This window comes from Monodelphis domestica, chromosome 4 (genome assembly GCF_027887165.1).
Source record: "Monodelphis domestica isolate mMonDom1 chromosome 4, mMonDom1.pri, whole genome shotgun sequence".
NCBI classification, from domain to species: domain Eukaryota; kingdom Metazoa; phylum Chordata; class Mammalia; order Didelphimorphia; family Didelphidae; genus Monodelphis; species Monodelphis domestica.
Window position 1 is genome coordinate 182,960,888 of NC_077230.1, and position 14,485 is coordinate 182,975,372.

The following is a 14,485-nucleotide window of genomic DNA, read 5'->3' on the forward strand; positions in this document are numbered from 1 at the left end:
AATGGCTTGATTTTTTGTACAATTGGTTTAGCTCTTTATAAATTTGAGTAATTAGACCTTTGTCAGAGTTTTTTGTTATGAAGATTATTTCCCAATTTGTTATTTCCCTTCTTATTTTGGTTACATTGGTTTTGCTTATACAGAAACTTTTTAATTTGATATAGTCAAAATTATTTATTTTACATTTTGTGACTCTTTCTAAGTCTTGTTTGGTTTTGAAATCTTTCCCTTCCCAAAGATCTGTATGTATACTATTCTGTGTTTACCTAATTTACTTAGAAGTTTCCTTCTTTATGTTCAGGTCATTCTCCCATTCTGAGTTTATCTTGGTGTAGGGTGTGAGGTGTTGGTCCAAGCCTAATCTCTCCCACACTAATTTCCAATTTTCCCAGCAATTTTTATCAAATAGTGGATTTTTGTCCCCAAAGCTGGGATCCTTGGGGTTGTCATAGACTGTCTTGCTGAGGTCACTTACCCCAAGTCTATTCCACTGATCCTCCTTTCTGTCTCTTAGCCAGTACCAAATTGTTTTGATGACCACTGCTTTATACTATAGTTTGAGATCTGGGATTTCAAGGCCACCTTCCTTCACATTTTTTTCATTATTTCCCTGGATATCCTTGATCTTTTGTTCTTCCAAATGAACTTTCTTATCTTTTTTTTCTAATTCTGTAAAAAAGTTTTTTGGAAGTTCGATGGGTATAGCACTAAGTAAATAGATAAGTTTGGGTAGGATGGTCATTTTTATTATGTTAGCTCATCCTAGCAGTTAATGTTTTTCCAATTGATCAGATCTAGTTTTAGTTGTGTGGAAAGTGTTTTGTAGTTGTGTTCATATAGTTCCTGTGTTTGTCTAGGGAAGTAGATTCCTAGGTATTTTATTTTGTCTAAGGTGATTTTGAATGGGATTTCTCTTTCTAGTTCTTGCTGCTGAGCTGTGTTGGAGATATATAGATAAGCTGATGACTTCTGTGGGTTTATTTTGTATCCTGCAACTTTGCTAAAGTTGTTGATAATTTCAATTAGCATTTTGGTTGAATCTCTAGGATTCTTTAAGTAGACCATCATGTCATCTGCAAAGAGTGATAACTTGGTCTCCTCATTGCCAATTTTAATACCTTCAATTTATTTTTCTTCTCTAATTGCTGCTGCTAGTGTTTCTAGTACAATGTTAAATAATAGAGGTGATAATGGGCATCCTTATTTCACTCCTGATCTTACTGGGAATGCATCTAGTTTATCCCCATTGCAGATGATGTTTGCTGATGGTTTTAGATACATACTGTTTATTATTTTTAGGAAAGACCCTTCTATTCCTATGCTTTCTAGTGTTTTTAATAGGATTGGGTGTTGTATTTTATCAAAGGTTTTTTCTGCATCTATTGAGATAATCATGTGATTTTTGTTGGTTTGCATGTTGATATGGTCAATTATGTGGATGGTTTTCCTAATATTGAACCATACTTGCATTCCTGGTATAAATCCTACTTGATCATAGTGAATGACCCTCCTGATCACTTGCTGGAGTCTTTTTGCTAGTATCTTAAGATTTTTGCATCTATGTTCATTAGGGAGATTGGTCTCTAGTTTTCTTTCTCTGTTTTTGACCTGCCTGGCTTTGGAATCAGTACCATATTTGTGTCATAAAAGGAATTTGGTAGAACTCCCTCTTTGCTTATTATGTCAAATAGTTTGTATAGTATTGGGATTAACTGTTCTTTGAATGTTTCATAGAATTCACTTGTGAATCCATCAGGCCCTGGGGATTTTTTCTTAGGAAGTTCTTTGATGGCCTGTTGGATTTCTTTTTCTGATATGGGATTATTTAAAAATTCTATTTCTTCTGTTAGTCTAGGCAATTTATATTTTTGTAAATATTCATCCATATTGCCTAGATTGGCATATTTTTTGCCATATAATTGGGCAAAATAGTTTTTTTTTAAATTTTTAAAAATATTTTATTTGATCATTTCCAAGCATTATTCATTAAAGACATAGATCATTTTCTTTTCCTCCCCCCCCCACCCCCTATAGCCGACACGTAAATCCACTGGGCATTACATGTTTTCTTGATTTGAACCCATTGCTATGTTGATAATATTTGCATTAGAGTGTTCATTTAGAGTCTCTCCTCTGTCATGTCCCCTCAACTGCTGTATTCAGGCAGTTGCTTTTCCTTGGTGTTTCTACTCCCATAGTTTATCCTTTGCTTATGAATAGTGTTTTTTTCTTCTAGATCCCTGCAAATTGTTCAGGGACATTACACCGCCACCAATGGAGAAGTCCATTACGTTCGATTATACCACAGTGTATTAGTCTCTGTGTACAATGTTCTCCTGGTTCTGCTCCTCTCACTCTGCATCACTTCCTGGAGGTTGTTCCAGTCTCCATGGAGCTCCTCCACTTTATTATTCCTTTTAGCACAATAGTATTCCATCACCAACATATACCACAATTTGCTCAGCCATTCCCCAATTGATGGGCATCCCCTCATTTTCCAGTTTTTGGCCACCACAAAGAGCGCAGCTATGAATATTTTTGTACAAGTCTTTTTGTCCATTATCTCTTTGGGGTACAGACCCAGCAGTGCTATGGCTGGACCAAAGGGTAGATATTCTTTTGTCACCCTTTGGGCATAGTTCCAAATTGCCCTCCAGAATGGTTGGATCAGTTCACAACTCCACCAGCAATGAATTAATGTCCCTACTTTGCCACATCCCCTCGAGCATTCATTACTTTCCTTTGCTGTTATGTTAGCCAATCTGCTAGGTGTGAGGTGATACCTCAGAGTTGTTTTGATTTGCATCTCTCTGATTATAAGAGATTTAGAACACTTCTTCATGTGCTTATTGATGGTTTTGATTTCTTTGACTGAAAATTGCCTATTCGTGTCCCTTGCCCATTTATCAATTGGAGAATGGCTTGATTTTTTGTACAATTGATTTAGCTCTTTGTAAATATGAGTAATTAAACCTTTGTCAGAGGTTTCTATGAAGACTTTCCCCCAGTTTGTTGTTTCCCTTCTGATTTTAGTTACATTGGTTTTGTTTGTGCAAAAGCTTTTTAATTTGATGTAGTCAAAATTATTTATTTTACATTTTGTGATTCTTTCTATGTCTTGCTTGGTTTTAAAGCCTTTCCCCTCCCAAAGGTCTGACATGTATACTATTCTATGTTTACCCAATTTACTTATGGTTTCCTTCTTTATGTTTAAGTCACTCACCCATTTTGAATTTATCTTGGTGTAGGGTGTGAGGTGTTGATCTATTCCTAGTCTCTCCCACACTGTCTTCCAATTTTCCCAGCAGTTTTTATCGAATAGTGGATTTTTGTCCCAAAAGCTGGGATCTTTGGGTTTATCGTATACTGTCTTGCTGAGGTCGCTTTCCCCCAGTCTATTCCACCGATCTTCTTTTCTGTTTCTTAGCCAGTACCAAATTGTTTTGATGACTGCTGCTTTGTAATATAGTTTAAGGTCAGGGACTGCAAGGCCCCCATCATATGTGTTTTTTTTTTCATTATTTCCCTGGATATCCTTGATCTTTTGTTCTTCCAAATGAACTTTGTTATGTTTTTTTCTAAATCAGTGAAGAAGTATTTTGGTAGTTCAATGGGTATGGCACTAAATAGATAAATAAGTTTGGGTAGGATGGTCATTTTTATTATATTGGCTCATCCTATCCATGAGCAGTTAATGTTTTTCCAATTGCTCAAGTCTAGTTTTAGTTGTGTGGAAAGTGTTTTGTAGTTGTGTTCATATAGTTCCTGTGTTTGTCTAGGGAGGTAGATTCCTAGGTATTTTATTTTGTCTAAGGTGATTTTGAATGGGATTTCTCTTTCTAGTTCTTGCTGCTGAGCTGTGTTGGAGATATATAGATAAGCTGATGATTTATGTGGGTTTATTTTGTATCCTGCAACTTTGCTAAAGTTGTTGATTATTTCCATTAGCTTTTTGGTTGAATCTCTAGGATTCTTTAAGTAGACCATCATGTCATCTGCAAAGAGTGATAACTTGGTCTCCTCCTTGCCTATTTTGATGCCTTCAATTTCTTTTTCTTCTCTAATTGTTGCTGCTAGTGTTTCTAGTACAATGTCAAATAGTAGAAGTGATAATGGGCATCCTTGTTTCATTCCTGATCTTATTGGGAATGTGTCTAGTTTATCCCCATTGCAGATGATACTAGCTGATGGTTTTAGATATATACTGTTTATTATTTTTAGGAATGACCCTTCTATTCCTATGCTTCCTAGTGTTTTTAATAGGAATGGGTGTTGTATTTTATCAAATGCTTTTTCTGCGTCTATTGAGATAATCACGTGGTTCTTGCTGGTTTGCTTGTTGATGTGGTCAATTATGTGGATGGTTTTCCTAATGTTGAACCAGCCCTGCATCCCTGGTATAAATCCTACTTGATCATGGTGAATGATCCTTCTGATCACTTGCTGGAGTCTTTTTGCTAGTATCCTATTTAAGATTTTTGCATCTATATTCATTAGGGAGATTGGTCTATATTTTCCTTCTCTGTTTTTGACCTGCCTGGTTTTGGAATCAGTACCATTTTTGTGTCATAAAAGGAGTTTGGTAGAACTCCCTCTTTGCTTATTATGTCAAATAGTTTGTATAGTATTGGGATTAACTGTTCTCTGAATGTTTGATAGAATTCACTGGTGAATCCATCATGCCCTGGGGATTTTTTCTTAGGAAGTTCTTTGATGGCTTGTTGGATTTCATTTTCTGATATGGGATTATTTAAGAATTCTATTTCCTCTTCTGTTAGTCTAGGCAGTTTGTATTTTTGTATATATTCATCCATATCTCCTAAATTGGTGTATTTATTGCCATATAATTGGGCAAAGTAATTTCTAATGATTGCCTTAATTTCCTCTTCATCGGAGGTGCTGTCCCCCTTTTCATCTTTAATGCTGTGAATGTGCTTTTCTTCCTTCCTTTTTTAAATTAGATTGACCAGTACTTTGTCTATTTTGTTTGTTTTTTTAAAAGTACCAGCTTCTTGTCTTATTTATTAAATCAATAGTTCTATCACTTTCGATTTTATTAATTTCTCCCTTAATTTTTAGGATTTCTAGTTTGGTTTTCTGCTGGGGGGTTTTAATTTGATCGTTTTCGAGTTTTTTCATTTGCATTTCCAATTGATTGATCTCTGCTCTCCCTAGTTTGTTAATATAAGCATTCAGGGATATGAATTTACCTCTGATTACCGCTTTGGCTGCATCCCAAAAGGTTTGAAAGGATGTCTCGCCATTGTCATTTTCCTCGATGAAATTATTAATTGTTTCTATGATTTCTTCTCTAACTTAACGATTTTGGAGTATCATATTGTTTAATTTCCAATTGGTTTTAGATTTGGTTTTCCATGTACTATTACTGATCATTATTTTTATTGCCTTGTGATCTGAGAAGGCTGCATTCATTATTTCTGCTTTTCTGCATTTGTGTGCTATGTTTCTGTGACCTAATGTATGGTCAGTTTTTGTGAATGTTTCATGTGGTGCTGAGAAGAAGGTGCATTCCTTTTTATCCCTATTTATTTTTCTCCATATGTCTATTAATTCTATTTTTTCTAAGATTTCATTTACTTCTTTTACCTCTTTCTTATTTATTTTTAGATTTGATTTATCTAAATTTGATAATGGTTGGTTTAAGTCTCCCACTAATATGGTTTTACTGTCTATTTCTTCCTTCAATTCTCCTAGTTTCTCCATTAGAAATTTGGGTGCTATATTATTTGGTGCATACATGTTGATTAATGATATTTCCTCATTGTCTAAAGTCCCTTTTAACAAAATATAATTACCTTCCCTATCCCTTTTGATCAGGTCTATTTTTGCTTTGGCTTTATCAGATATCATGATTACCACTCCTGCCTTCTTTCTGTCAGTTGAGGCCCAGAAGGTCTTACTCCATCCTTTAATTCTGACTTTGTGGGTGTCAACCCGCCTCATGTGTGTTTCTTGAAGACAACATATGGTAGGGTTTTGGATTCTAATCCATTCTGCTATTTGTCTACATTTTATGGGTGAGTTCATCCCATTCACATTCAAAGTTATGATTGTCATTTGTGGACTCCCTGGCATTTTGATATCCTTCCCTAATTCTAACCTTTTCTTCTTCGGCTCTACCTTTTAGTCCAGTGATTTACTTTGAATCAGTCCCCCTTGTCCCCTCCCTTGATGTTTCCCTTTTTAGTCCCTCCCTTTTTGTTCCCTCCCCCTCCCCCTCTCTTTCCCTCCCTTTTTGTTTTCCTTCTCTCCCTCCCCCCCTTGGTTTTCCCTTCTCCCTACCCTTGTTGGGTAAGATAGAATTCAAGATCCCAATGGATCTGGATGTTTTTCCCGCTCAGAGTTGATTTCTCTGAGATTAAGGTTTAAGTAAAAAACCCACTCTTCCTCTCCTTCTTATAGGAGTTTTCTTCCCCTCCCCTTCCCATGTGAATCTTTGTGTGAGAAAGATTATTCTATTTAGTCTTTCTTTACCCCCTATTATTGATTGATATAAATGTTGTCCTTATAGAAGAGAGTTTGAGTAAAAGAAGAAGATAACATTTTTCTCCTTTCCCCTTTCCTTAATATTTACCTTTTCAGGTATTCCTTGCTCTTTGTTTTTCAGTATCAAACTTTCCACAGAGCTCTGGTCTTTTCTTTGCAAAAAGTTGGAAATCTTCTATTTTGTTGAATGCCCATACTTTCCCTGGGAAGTATATAGTCAGTTTTGCTGGGTAGCTGATTCTTGGTTGAAGACCCAGCTCCTTTGCCTTTCTGAAGATCATGTTCCATGCCTTACGATCATTCAGAGTAGAAGTTGCAAGGTCTTGTGTGACCCTGATTGGCATTCCTTTATATCTAAATTGTCTTTTTCTGGCTTCCTGTAGGATTTTTTCTTTTTTTTGAGAGCTTTGGAATTTGGCAATTACATTCCTAGGAGTTGTCTTTTGGGGGTTTAGTGTAGAAAGTGTTCTGTGAGCTCTGTCAGTGGCTGTATTACCCCCTTGTTCTAGAATCTCTGGGAAATTTTCTTTGATTATATCTTGTATCACCATGTCGAGTTTGGTGTTTATTTCTGGCTTTTCTGGAAGTCCAATTATTCTTAAATTATCTCTTCTCCCTCTATTTTCCATATCTGTCACCTTGTTGGTGAGATATTTTATGTTCTCTTCTAATTTCTTGGTGTTTTGGCTTTGCTTTATTAATTCTTGCTCTTTTACACGATCGTTGTCCTCCAGTTGCCTGATTCTGGCCTTTAAAGCCTGGTTTTCCTTTTCAGTTTGTTCACACCGGTTTTGTAGATGCGTGTATTTCTTTTGCATTATTTCTCACTTTTCCTCCCAGAAGGCTTCCGTCTTTTTGGTCATTTCTGATTCAAACTCTTCTTGGGTTTGTGGAGAGTTTCCATTTCCTTTGGAAGGTTTTGGAGCATTTTCTTGTGTATCGTCTTCTATCTCCTCTGTATTTTGTGTTTTGGCTCCGTAGAATGTGTCCAAAGTCGCCCCTTTCTTCTTATTTTTCTTGGGATTTTGGGGCTTCTGTGCTTCTGTGGAGTTTGCCATCTCTGAATGGGGAGGATTAGGTTGTCTTATCTCTGTCTGGTGTTCAGAGGCTTTAGTCCTGGGCAGATTGTCGGTTCTATGAGCTTTCCCTGGGTTAAACTGAGTATGCCTTAAGGCAATGACTTTCACTGGAACTGGAATGGAAGGGTCGGACCAGGGGGCCACACTCTCCCCTGGCTCTCTCTGCTTCCCTGCTGCTAAGGTGCCCCCTCGACTGGACTGGGTCGGGTTGCTTTCTGGAAGTTGCCTTCAGAATAGTTGTCCGTGGGGCTGTTTTGTCGGCCCTGAGGGTTGCTGTTGTTTCAGACAACCCTGCTCTCTGAGGGGGGAGGGGCCGCAGCTTCCCGGAGCTCCGAGGGCAGTGAATTTCACTGAGACTTGGATAGCAGGATCCAGCTGGTGAGGCTGTCTTGCCCGCCCTGAGGGTTGCTGTTGTTTCAGATGACCCTGCTCTCTGCGGGGGAAGGGGCTGCGGCTTCCAGGAGCCTTGGACTCTGCGCTCCTACCACTTAGGTCCTAGTGATCTCGAGTTCTGGCTTTTGAGGGGGGCCATACCTTTTGATCCAGGTCCAGGTCCAGGAGGAGGATTCCCAGGGTCTATGCTGTTGATCATTTTGAATTTCGGCACCTTAGGAGCTTATAGTTTGAGATCGGTTGGGAAGGGTTTTCTGGAGATCTGAACTTTAGCTTTCTCTAAGCCGCCATCTTGACCGGAAGTCTCCAAAGTAGTTTTTAATGTTTGCCTGAATTTCCTCTTCATTGGATGTGAGGTCCCCCTTTTCATCTATGATACTGTTAATTTGCTTTTCTTCTTTCCTTTTTTAAATTAGATTGACCACTTCTTTGTCTATTTTGTTTGTTTTTTCAAAGTATCAGCTTCTAGTCTTATTTATTAGTTCAATAGTTCTATCACTTTCAATTTTATTAATTTCTCCCTTAAATTTTAGGATCTCTAATTTGATTTTCTTCTGGGGGGTTTTAATTTGTTCACTTTCAAGTTTTTTGATTTGCATGTCCAATATTTGATCTCTGCCCTCCCTAATTTGTTAATATATGCACTCAAGGATATGAATTTTTCTCTGAGTACTGCTTTGGCTGCATCCCATAAGGTTTGAAAGAATGTCTCACCATTTTCATTTTCTTCAATGAAATTATTGTTTCTATGATTTGTTCTCTAAACGATTTTGGAGTATCATATTATTTAATTTCCAATTGATTTTTAATTTGGCTCTCCATGTACCCTTACTGATCATTATTTTTATTGCCTTATTATCTGAAAAGGTTGCATTTATTATTTCTGCTTTTCTGCATTTGTATGCCATGTTTTTGAACTAGTATATGGTCAATCTTTGTTAATGTGCCATGTGCTGCTGAAAAGAAGGTGTATTCCTTTTTGTCCCTATTTATTTTTCTCCATATACCTACTAACTCTAATTTTTCTAAGGTTTCATTCACATCTTTTACCTTTTTCTTATTTATTTTTTGATTTGATTTATCTAAAATTTATAGTGGTTGGTTCAGGTCTCCCACTAATATAGTTTTACTATCTATTTCCTCCTTCAATTTTCTTAGTTTCTCCGTTAGAAATTTGGGTGCTATATCATTTGGTGCATACATATTGATTAATGATATTTCCTCATTGCCTATACTCCCTTTTATCCCTATCCCTTTTAATCAGGTCTATTTTTGCTTTGGCTTTGTCAGATATCATGATTGCAACTCCTGTCTTCTTTCTATCAGTTGAGGCCCAATAGGTCTTGCTCCAACATTTAATTCTGACCTCGTGAGTATCTACCCGCCTTAAGTGTATTTCTTGAAGACAACATATGGTTGGGTTTTGGATTCTAATTTACTCTGCTATTCGTCTATGTTTTATGGGTGAGTTCATCCCATTCACGTTCAAAGTTATGAGTATCACCTGTGGATTCCCTGGCATTTTGATATCCTCCCCTAATTCTGACCTTTCTTCTTTTGCTATAACCTTTTAAACCAGTTGTTTACTTTAAATCAATCCCCCTAGTCCTCTCCCTTGATATGCTTCCCTTTCTGGCCCCTCCCTTTTTGTTCCCTTCTTGTTTCTTTTTAAGAGTGTGTTAATTTCCTTCCCCCCTCTCCTTCTCTCCCTTTTTGTACTCCCTACCCCCTGCCCCCCTTAATTTTCCCTTCTCCCTGGATAAGATAAGATGGATAGATAGAATTCAAGATCCTAATCCCAATTTTGGATCTATATGCTCTTCCCTCTCAGAGCTGATTTCACTGAGAGTAAGGTTTAAGTAATACCGATTAGCACTCTCTTCTTCACCTTCTTATGAGAGAATTCTTCCCCTCCCCTTCCCATGTGTATCTTTGTGTGACAAAGATTATTCTATTTAATTTATTTCTATTTCTTCAAGTATATCTTGGTACCATCATCGATTCCCCCCCTCCATTTTTATTTCTTTTTTTTCTTTCTCCATATCATCTTAATGTCCCAATCTTTCCCTATGAGTGTTTCTTCTAATTACTCTAATAATGCATACAATTTTTGAGAGTTACACATAACATTTTCCTCATAAATTAAAATATATAATTTGATCTAAATGTAGTCCTTATAGAAGAGAGTTTGAATAAAAGAAAAGAAATGTTTTTCTTGTCCATGGTGGTCTTAGTCAACTCCCAAAACCTATAGGTGTCCCTTGCTCATTTCAGGGGTGCCCTTCGCACACTTGTTAATTGTGGTGAGCTGGTTCTGAGTGCTGGAGATCTGAGCTCCCCTGCTGGGGTTTCCGGTGTTACTGATCTCAGGGGGAAGTCCTTGGTGGTCTTAGTCAGCTCCCAAGACCTAGAGCTGCCCATTGTTCACTTCTGGGGTGACCCTCCCTCCCTCATTGATTCTGGCCCCTGCTCACTTTGACTCTGGCTCTTTAGGTGTGGTGGGGGAAGGCAGATCAGCTCAAGTTTGGGTGGGAGCTTTTTTGTTCCCTTATAGTGTGGAAATGCCCAACTCCCATGTACCTTCAATGCTGTGCCCTACTGAGTCCCTCCATTCTTATGAGGAGGTTTTTTTGGGGTCTTTTGAGGTCCTCTGTATCGCTGGGTCTGAGGAGGGGAAGCGAGCTGTGTATTATCTGCCGCCATGCTTACCCCGTGATCCTATTTTAAATATAATTCAGTCCAACCTTTATAAAAATAATCCCATTTTCCTCCTTACAGTAACCAGGGTTCCAGAAGACTAATAATGAAACATGCTACCCACCTCCTGGTAGAAAGGGGAACAACTGGGAATGTATAAGGAGACAAATACATTTTTTGACATGGCCAATGTAGAAATTTGTTTTGATTGGCCATACATGTTTATAATCAACCTTATAATTAGAATGTTTTCTTGTGTTCTCATTTTGGGGGAAAGGAGTTGGAGGGAGAGGTTAAGAACACGAATATTGACCAATTAAAACAAATAAAATATTAAAAAACCTGACAGCAAAATCTCCCATATACATCTAAGTAAGGTGATGGTCAACATATTGAGATAGTAGGCTAATGACTTACTCTTATTGATAAGATAGTGCTTACATTAAGTTATTATGTCAATGAACATTTCACAAAGAGATATTCTGGAGGTAAATGAGAAATTACATGAAGACCTTCTCTTTCTTCAGAAGGCTTGTAGAAATTTTGGCTATGATATTTTTTACTTCATTAATGGTAAAAGATATAGTTCAGCATAGAGGATAAAGGGCTGACTTAAAAATCTCCCTGGTACTCCATACTTGATGAAAGTAAAAACAGAAACATCATGAAACACACTCTAGATTTAAGCAAGCATGATATTCTGAATGAAATGGTCTGATTTGATGCTAGATTTAAAAAAAAGAATAATGATCTGCTGAGTACTGAAAGTTGGGGATAATGTTGCTCTAAGGAGTCAATATTATATCCTGGTTATTGGCTATGATAAATAATTTAATCTCTTGGTACCCTAGCCCATTCTCAGATGCTGATCTACTGAGGTGGAGGGAACCATAATAGGAACTCCTTACAACTTCACACAAAATCCCAGATATAGAATCCCCAATCCTTCTACCCTATTAATAAATTAAAACAATTAAAAACATGAGCAGCCTGCTTAATTACAAATGTGAAAGAGAAATGCTCTGCCATCTTGGATTCCTTAGGAGGATCTCAAAATTCTTCATACTTCTTATCACTTTTATTCTTACAATGTTCCTGTGAGAAAGGGAATAGGAATGATTCATTGGCTTCATTTAACAGCTGGAGAAAGGGAGGAGCAAGTTCACATACAAAGTCATTGCTGGTATCCAGACCTCAGGCTTCTCACTCTGAGTCTAGGGCATTTCCTGTTTGCTTCCACTACTCATGTCTTCTAATTATGCTGCTCTGTGGTAGATCAAAAAAGCAGCCATTGGCAATCCTGTGGCCTGGAGAATCTCCTTCTAGAACAGCAGTACTACTCACAAAATAATTGTACCACATTCTTGTTCACAAAGAGCTTCAGTATCCAACTTCCTCATGGGAAGCTTTGTGGCAAAAACCTCCCCCTCCCCTTGCCCTTCAAATCATATGTGGATTGAGAAGATTCCATCTGTCTGGGGTCAGAGGCACCAAGAGGTAATTGGATTGTAGCTGGGTTGTTTATGCTAATGTTTTCATGGAGAAGAAAATGAACCCTAGATATTTAAGCCTCTGTGCCACCCATATGGGCTAGAGATTGTGAAGGAACTTGGTAGCTTCTAAGAGACCAACTCCATGTCAGATTGCTAATGGAAAAGATTCTGTAATGACATGAGAGGAGCTTACAATCTCCATCATGTCCTTATTCCCAGGTTACCACACTGGAGATTTTGGGGAATTTTCCCTCGAATGAAATCTAGAATTCTCTTTCTTGATTAAGCTGTCCATTTATATACTATAGTATCATATATAGTATACTATAATAATGTACTATGATTACTTCTGTTTCCCCTCTTCTCAAAATTTTGCTTTGGACTTTTCAACATTTTAATCAGTGAGATTAACTGTTACCTTTTTTCTTCATTTCTAGATCTTCTCATTAATGGTTTTCTAATGGAAGAGCTCCTCCAGTCTATATTGACTGGTATATATTCTTCTACACACTCCTCTGACTTTCGTTTTGCTATGATTTAGATAAATGAACTTTTTTTTTGCTTAAACAAGAAAAGACAACCCGAGTTCAAGAAAACAACCAGTAGAGAAGATGAGGAGAGAAAAAGCATTTTTAAGTTCCTACTAGTTGCCAGGCACTGTACTAAACACTTTATATTTATTGTCTCATTTGATAGTATCATAATATGTGGACCAGGGTTGATGATACAGAAAAGGTGGTGGCTTGGTCAGGAGTTTATTTAACAACAATCAGGAAGAGTAAACTTATGTGGTAAGTTGAAGATCTTATTTGGCAGTATCAAGGTCTAATGGAAAGGACATTATCTCTGGAGTCAGAGAATTTCAGTTCACATCCCACCTATGACTTAAGAAATTAGTGACCTTGATCCTAGTCTTTCTTACTTATAAAATGAGGGTTGTACTAGATGGCTTCTAAAGTTTTTCCTAGATCTATGGTCTATGATCTTATGGTTAAGAGTAGCTAGATACTACAGAGACTAGCAGGAACAAACAGAAAGAAGGGGAAACCCAATAATGAATGGGTGACATTCTTATGAGCCAGTATCTGCTGGCTCCAGCACACCTCTGGATATTAATGTAGATATAATTGTATATCCATAATGGAATTGATAGAGCATTAGGACTTGATTTATCGTTTGTTGATTGCCAAGATTTAAGACATTTGATGGAGAAAATGTTAATGCAGATTAAACTTGAAAGTGTTGGGCTCATATGTGATTGGGGGCTTTGGTTTCAAAAGATTGCTCTATTGCAAAAATGAATAATATGGAAATAGGCATAAGTGATAACATTTGTATAACCCAGTGGAAGTGCTCATTGGATCCAGGATGGGGAAAGGAAAGAAAATGGCATATGTAAGCATGAAAAAATATTTTAAAAATTAAAAAAAATGTTGTGCTCATGTTTCCCCCCTGGAGAGCTGGTTGTTAAAACATTTACCATTTAGGGGAGAAAAAGAAAGAGACTGGTCAATTAGAGACACAGACAGTTTATCTTTCCAAAATAAGATTAGGAAGAGAAAGGAAGAACCTATTGGTAGTAAGTAGCAGGAAGCAAAAGTATCTTCTTGGGTCTATCCCCAATATATAAAATATTATTTAATATGTAAGTTAGGATGTCATGATACACATGCATGAGTATATGCCTGCACATACATGTATATGCTACTTAATGAAACATTTCTCTCTTTACCTGAAGTCTCCTAGACAGAGCTATGGTCTTGCAGTTATGCTATGATCAGGCTTCCTAGCTGACTTAGCAGTCATTCATTTGGCCTATAATTTGCTTCTAAGACTTTTGCAGAGCCTGTGTTCTTCAGTCACTCATATTTCTCCCTAAGGCACATGGCTCTTTTTTTTCCCCCCATAGGCTTGTCCTAGACATTTCCTGAAAACTGTCTGTCTCTTAGACAGAGGAGAGATGCATAGGTCCAGGCTTAGGACAGGCATGGCACTTTTATGGGCAAAACATGTGAAAAGACAGATAAAACTAGAGGCTTCCAATTACTTTGGTGGCTCAGCTCTACACTTGGTCCTTTCTTTTCCTCCTCTGCTTTCTCTCGCTCTCCATTATTCTTACCTTTTCCTTATTTTTTTCCTAAAGAGATAAAAGGAATTTCTGCACACAGTAAGCATTCCATTTGGCAAGCAACCATGTGAAGACTTCTCCTGTTAGAAGGGGCAGATGAGAACAATTTATTCCAATGGCCATGAAGGCTGCTGAAGCAGGCACTGTGGAGTGTGTAGAGCTTGGTAAGACAGCAAAGAAACCAATGG